This window comes from Balearica regulorum, chromosome 6 (assembly GCF_011004875.1).
Source record: "Balearica regulorum gibbericeps isolate bBalReg1 chromosome 6, bBalReg1.pri, whole genome shotgun sequence".
NCBI classification, from domain to species: domain Eukaryota; kingdom Metazoa; phylum Chordata; class Aves; order Gruiformes; family Gruidae; genus Balearica; species Balearica regulorum.
This window is the reverse complement of record NC_046189.1, coordinates 8,960,636-8,968,812: the sequence shown is the minus strand read 5'-3', so window position 1 is coordinate 8,968,812 and position 8,177 is coordinate 8,960,636.

Sequence of the window (8,177 nt, the reverse complement as noted above, 5' to 3'; positions counted from 1 at the left end):
TTCTATTTCTCATAGAAAAAGTACAATAGACCGTATAATGGAAAGGAAAGGAAGGAAATTCCTAGTGACAAAAAGAAATCTCTTTACCTAGTACATAATCATCCCATAGGAGATGCTACCATTATAATGGATTCGAACACCTAGATTTACCATAATGTGTGCCTTAAAGTTTGGAAAGGATTTTTGATCTCATGCTTTGATGCTGAAGCCCATCCTTAGCAGAGCTCAAAGTGGAGAGCTGTGAGATGACAGGCTTACTGAGATTTCTTGAGGATTTCCTAGTGCCCGTAATTTTGGTAGAGAAAAGGAATTTTACAGTAGACTTGAAGGACCAGGTTATATTTTAAATACATGGCACATTATCTCTGATTTCACAGCCTCAACTAAAATCGGTGGATTGTTAATTAAACAGCAGAAAACAGAAAAGGACATATTTCATAGAACATGCAGCTTGATGACAGTTTCACTGGAAAACAAAAGAAATTGGTAAAAAACAGAGGAGAGAATGGAAAGACAAGAGGGGGAACAGGGATTCAAGCAGCACAGTTTGCATTCCCTATAGTCATGTTTCCCTTTACACTTCTGGGTATAAGCATGTGAATGTGATGAAAAAGATGTCCATAAATAGTAAGGAACTAGCTATTAGTAAGGACAGAAATATAAATTAACTGAATGTTAGTGCTTAAGACCCTGAATGGCTGAATTAGATCCAAGAATATAACCCTGAGAGTCAACAATGAGATATTTAAAAGATACTGGCATTCTGTCGTCACAAAAGCAGAGAAAGCCTACCAGGCTTGTTTGAATTGGAATGAAAAGAACTTGAATTCCTGGGTCCCGACTGATGTTGTCATATGGATGAAAAACCTGCTCTGGAGGCATGTGACTCCTCTGACACTCATGAGAATTGTACTGAGCACTATCAGCTTTCTTACTGATTACTACTTGTTAACCAGATTTGTGTTTTATTGCAGTTCTCGATTCAAGCACCTGCTCTTCCTCTGCTTATTTGTAGAATGCCAGGAGAGGAGGGGGTTTTTTTAAAAAAAAAACCAAAAAACGAAAACCAACGACAAAACAAAAAAAAGCCCAAACCAAACCGCCAACCCCACACTATTTTATAATGGCTGCTGCTGCTACAGAAATCTGTGAACAGAATCGCCTTTGGTACCTGCTTTGTAATTCTGGGGAAGAAAAAAGGTGAGGAAAGTTGCTCCCAAGGCAAAGCTTGGATACATACCTTGTCCCAAGAGGAAATCTGACCTCCCTCAAATTAAAGCTTAAATAATACACTACAGGCTTGGTCTGTTACTGGAAGATTGAGAAATATTTGTTTACCATCATGATGATCTGTGGCTGGGAGAAGAGGAGCCGCTCTTTCTGAGCTCAGTAGCTGTTACTTTGGAAACTTTTTACCAGAGAGCTGCAAACTGCCTGCCAGTCTCTCCTCACCCTCTGCAAACTCCTGCTATTAGGGATGATTGTGTTGTGTATTCTTGTGTTGTCTACTTTTATATTGAATTAAAAACTCCACAGTGACCATGCAGTGAGAAAGCTGAACTGTAAAAATCTCCCCATACCATGGGCTGATTTTTCTTTTTCTATATGGAAAGAAGAATAGTTTGGCCAGGCCACTACAACCCCTAAAGCAGGTATTCCTCCTTCTGTCAAGAGATCCTTCAGCGTATTTCTACTAAGTGTGCTGTTGCTCTTCCTTCCAACACAACCAGCTGCTCAGCCACGCTTTGGTCCCAGTGACCAATACCTTGAGGTTACCTTCCTAACAGAGAAGGCATATGGGAAAGGTTTACCGTGATTTATATACTGCGCATGGCAAACACGCTCCTCTGAGAAGGAAGAGACTCATAAAGCGTGATGGACTTCTTGCAAGAACTGCGTATTGATACTGGTTCTCAAAGAACAACTCTACCCCAACAACTGGCTCTAATGTGTCAGCTTAGACAGATACTGTTTTTCAGGAAGCAATACCCGCTCTGTAAATGCCGCAAAGATTCAGAGCATTTAGGGCTCCTATCCTATAGTATCTCAGAAGAACATGCATCATAACTAGCTGTATGGAGAAATTACTGACGGTGGTGACTTCCTCACTATCTACAAACCATGGATGACACCATTATACTGAAAAACACTTTTTGATTAGAATCTCTCTAGAAAATAAAAATAAAATTCTGTGCTATGCAATAGTAGTTGCTGGTATTACAGAGTTCCTCTAAGGTTGTACTTGCTGCATTGTCCTGTTTTGCTCTGGGCTAACACAGCTTGAGGCCATTCAAAGAGCTTCTTGAAACCTAGAGCATCATAACGCAAATAACATCCTTTCCATTGCAATATGCTTGTGTGTTCACTATCACTCACAGTAGCGGCTACAAAATTGGCTATAGTTCTCTTTTTATTACACTTCAGTAATGCTGAGTGGCTGAAACAGAAAACTAAATTTAACCCTATATAGTAATGCTCAGATGAGCTGTAAATTTGATTTATGATTAATAGATTAGATTATTAATTTATATTAATATCAGATGACACCAAACTTGGCCTGAAGTACAAGAAGATGTGCCTGTCACTAAATAATTAGCATTTCTAAGTGCAACGTTCTTCCTAAATGAATGACAGATATACATTTTATATAATTCCAAATATATGCTAAAATAAGTAATGCCTCATTATTTTGATAGACCTTATTTCTTAGAAGAAGTATATACCATTCATTGTGTAGCACAATTCTGGAAAGTAGGTAGTGACATTATGGTCCTCCTAGCTAATGCCTGCTTTTATTAAGCCAACCAGTGTAGTAAGAAAAAATGAACAAACTTTTGAGCAGAGAACCTGCTCTTTTGGTTGAATATCTAATTAAAACACACGCACACACACATATACACAAACCCTACAACTACATAAATACAAACGTAATATTTTTAACACAGTTTAGGATCTAGCGAAGCAATTTCTCTCTACCAAGTTATTACTGGGATATTAAAATTTACCACACTGCTTTCTCAGAGTTATTGATATAAATCATTAGATCACATAAATCAAACTTTAGAATTAGCAAAAGCAGCAAATTCAATACTTATTAATTAATTTTCCTTTGTTCTAGAGGCTTTGGACAGAATAACAAAATGCTGCAATTTCTTACTGTTGAGCTACTTTGATAATTTGTAGACAGTATAACAAAGTAATTTGAGATAGTAAATTTTATTTCTGTTTTGCATTGCATTCCTACCTAATTGTATCATCCATCTATTTTAATCAATATGGTCTAGAAAGCCTTAAACATTTGGTCAAACTATTACATTTTTAATTGATCATAAGCTTGGCTTTTGTGTGCAGCAAGTGACTTTTTTCCTTGTCAAAACTTCAGAAACAGGTGTGAGCTACTTGCTTGAAGTTTCTCAGATTTGTGTACTCAAAATATCCTGGTACAAACTTCACTTGACATACGAAAAGCTTTGTGCGGTTATCACAAAGTCAGTAGCATACAAACACCTTTATATCTATTAATCCAGGTATCCTAGGAATATTTTTTTTTTCTATGAATTCTTCTAGATCTACTCACTAAGCCATTCTTCAGTCTTCATTAACAGAAGCATGCCTATTCCAGCTAACCTTATGCCAGTACACCTTAAAACTAAACTCTGAAGCAACGTCCACTGTGCTATTTCAGATCTATTATAGCAATTATATTTTGCAAGCATCCTTTCAGTTATTTGCATAGTCAATAAAGAATATGAAATCTTTATGTCATTTCCATGAGTACAGGGCATATATCCGTGGATACAGTGATAGTCAGGCTCTCTGCTAAAGACTATGAAGAGTTAACTCCTAAGTGGTTTTATATATCTGCAGAATAATAGAGGGGGTTTGAAAGTCTGTTGCTGAAGGTAAAAAACCCCCCAAATAGTCAATTCCTTTGTGGTTTATCCTTGTTTCTCATCAACTTGGCTGATGCTACCAATTAGCAGGCTGACAGGAGAGAAAAGCTTGCGAGTCCCAAGGAAAAAAAAAAAACAAACACAAAACAAAACCAAACTTGTAAATTTTTAAAACATCAGCCTTTAAATTGTGAGGAATTGGAAGCATCTGCTAAAGGAGCCCGAGACCATTCCCCAAGAGGAAAGGGCAGTAAAGCTAATGCTTTAGGCAGTATAGGCTGCTTTCCTTCAGTTGATGCTCTTCTGTGTTGCTTCATAATGGAGGTCATAAATACAAAACATCTTTACTGCATCGACAGGGAGCAAACAACAAATAAGGAAAGATACATAAAAGGAGAGGGAGTAAAAGCTGTGTTTCTTTTTCCCTTGGATGCCCCAATACCTTTGAACAGTCACACTAGTTATGTGAAAATCCTCCAAAGATACCTTATTTAGTACAAAACTTACCATTTATGTTCTTCTCCTCCAAATGAGGATAAAATTATCAAGAAGTTTTAGTCAGTTTCTGATCTGCTCTTTGACTTCTAAAACCTTGAACCAGCTTATACGATTTCCTGTCTCTGCATGATTTTGTACAGGGTTTTTCCCAGATACCACTTGGTTCTTTGGGGTCTTACTTTACTAGAAGCAGCTTCATCAGCACCTACATCCTTTTGTGCCTGCTTTTTGCCATTATACACTTATTTAATTAAATTACTTTGAAAGCTTTAATATGTTGTATTTTATCATCAAAAATACTAGTCTTGTGGGTTTTTTTCCACAGGGTTTTGGAGAATTTACATTATCAGCATTTTTAACACCAGGGTTAAATCGAGTAACCTAGTTCTAAGCTGTCGATTAAACAACCCCTTTGCTGATGAATATGCCAAATTTGAAGGCCTTCTTGGATGACTATGGATCTGAATGTCATTCTCTGATTCCTCTGAGAATGTTACCACTGCTTTCCATTCCACCGTAGAAGCTCTTGCCTCAAATCAGCCTGTTTAAAACTGACTGTAGATCAGTATGTGGCGGAAAGGAAATGAAAGAAGCTGTACCATAATTTCACCTTATTCTTTCTGCCTGCTTGGAGCAACCACAGGAGATCAACTAAAGTGCACACCTTTGGGAAGGAATTGTGATCCATGTATTCCTAAACAAGCTCTGTAAGGAGGAAAAATCATTACCACCACATCAGTTCTGTGTTGTTATGAGGTATAAACAAGCACCTTGTAAAAAAAATTGGTATTACTGCTGTTTACTGTGTTTTCATTACTGAACATTTTTCAATGGGCAAAGTCATGTTGTTACGTTTCTCATCATCTCCCTTTCTCTTGGTGTTTTAAATAATCTGCTGCTCTCAGTCTGAAAGATAATCTTTCTTATTGTGTCAGTTTTTAAGTAGATTCCCAAAATTCCTAAATACTTTAACGCAACTAAAAATTCTTACGCTTATGTGGACTAGACAATATTTAGAGTACTTACAAGAAATGTCTTACAACTTTGGAGTTGTTTTGACTATTGAAAATATTTGTGTTTATAACACTCAAACATGGATGTAAACACTTTATACAAAATCCTAAGACTAACACCTTTGCAGTGCGTGCAGGAATCAATGCACGGTGTGAGTATGGCAGGACAATCCCGGTAGGTATGGCAGAAACTAGGAGAGAACATGGCTGTACATATTAAGTATCCATTTCATCGTGAAATAATTACACTATGTTATTATCAGAAGTATTACAGTGTGACCTTAAAAAGAATTCAGCAAATGTGTTGCCACTGCAGATCCACACTGCTGGAACAATGTGCCAGGCTTGCAATTCCAGAAAACTGGTTTTATTTTAACCATTAGAATTCAATGTACTTATGAATTCACTCTCTCAAATGCTAAGAGTTTTACAAGACACTACTTCACAGTCAGCTTCTCTGCTTACAAAAATCAGGAGAGGAAAAAAAAGAAAAGCTATTTTTACCCCTGTATATCATTATATTGCTGTGATTTTACTTATTGCTTATAGACAAGCGGGTACCAAGCAGTACAGGTTGTTCCCATTCAGCCTGTATCTATGTTCAGTAGAGGCAAAACCACAGGGTGGGACCAAAGCAAAGGAGGTACACAGGCCATAGGGAGACCAGCAAAGGGATAGTTTGAGATGAGGAGCCAAATCTGTCCCACATATAGCTATCTTCTGATCAAAAAAGTTGATTAATTCAGACCATTATGGCACTGGGCAAGATTAAGCAGAGTCAAGTTCAGTGCATTTTGAAAAACTGCATTTTTTTGGTTTTGTCAAGAATACCTATTAGCTTTTAACCCATCATGTATTTAAAGGGAAAAAAAAAAGGGAGGGGGGGGAGAGGGAGGAGGAAAAAGACTTTTCAGCACTGTGACCCTCATTTCCCAGCGGATGCCGTTCCCGAACAACCCAGCAGAGGACAGGCCACTCATAGCAAATCGCTGACCTCCGGGTCCGAAAAATCCCCTTCAAAGAGTTATGCCTTAGAGAAAATACAAGCATTCTCGTAGCTAGTAATACCAAGACAAAGTATTTTGGTATTTCAAGCACTTTGTGCAAATGCAGAAGTGAAATCTCTCCAAGTAGAATAACAGCTCCTTAGAGGAATTCAAGGTTTCCCATCAGTGACGCAGCAGCTGATGCAGCTATTTAAAAAGACACTGAAATGAATATCAGAAATTCTGAGTAAAAGCATAAACACTAGAACTTTAAAGAAAAGATGGCATCCTGTAGCAAGGGTAGAGCCTTTAGAGTTAAACAGGTATTTAACAGGGCTCTTTTATAAGACAGGTAATTAGACACCATAGTAAAAGTTGCAGAATAAAATACTGAATACAGAACTCCTCAGAAAACCTGGCAGCTTTTACTATAATTGCATCCTTCCTTAAATGTTTTTAATGAATCTAATGGGAATATATTTCCCTCTCTGTTTCTAACGTTCATTTCCATTAGTATATCTGGCTGGTTCTGGAGCAACATGAATTAACAAATAGTGGGAGATGTAGGAGAGGGGAAAGAAAAAAATATTAAAAAAAAAAAAAAAATCGATGAGGCAATCTCGGCCCATTCCACATGCACAGTTACACATGGCAGCACAAAATCTGTAGGCAGGAAGGAGATAGCCAGAAGGGCAAGAGTAAGCCAGAAGCTTACCCATATGACTTCCCTGAAGCCTACATTCAGCAGCATCTCTTGGGCGAGCTGAGAGGTGCAGCATGGGCTGAAATTGCCACAGCACCAGTTTGCCACTGGTTTTACCTGTTTCTCCCATTTTATCCATTGCATGCTTACACACGATGGCTCATGAGAAGCTCCTTAGCAGGTAGGGCTCACTACTGTCTCCCATAGCTCTGGGGGAAATCATCCACCAGGCAGAGTGATGTTTTGTCCTGGTACTCAAGCTGCTGACGCAGACCCAAATACACCTTGGGGAGATGACTCAAAATCCTAACTCCCTGAACATTGTGGTTTTCCTGGGAAAACAACCTGAGAACAGGGGCTGGGAAAGAATTGTAGCATACCCCACACCCATATGCCAGCGTACCACGGCATCCGTACCCTGCACTGTGCACACTCTTCTCCTGTGTGAAATATGGTCTCTGATACCCGGAACTCAAAACGAGATGAACTTATTTCTTTTTTTTGGAAAGTCAAAGGAATTAAATGTCCATATCATAAAAATAAAGAAATAAAGTTGACTTCCAGTAGCTGATATAGCACCATGTTTAGAAGGTTATATATGACTACTTTTGGGGGGGGGGGGGGCATGGAAAAAAAAGGATAACAGAGGACAAACTGTTTCAGGGCATTTGTTACAGAGCAAGGATTCATACTAGTTACTATAGCTTTCATATTTTAGTTCATGGTAATAAGTTTAATTTTAAAGGTGGTTACTTTTGCCTTATAGTAGCTGCAGCTTTAGTTTACATAATGTGATTGTGATGATGTTTTCATAGGCTTTTTGTTATTGCAAGATTTCTTTCTAGGTGTTTTATAGACATGACCTTATATCTACTTTGAGGTTCAAAGTAATGCATTTATCTTGCGATTCAGATGGCTAAGAGCAGGCACCTGGTGAGTTAAGATAGCTGGGCTCATAGTTAAGCACTCAAAACACCCTAACTCCATTGCATTTAATTATATGTCTGAAATTGTCTATTAAAAATTAACTGTTCCAACCAAAATTACTTCACAAGCATTATTCCCAGCTTAAGGTAGCTACGTG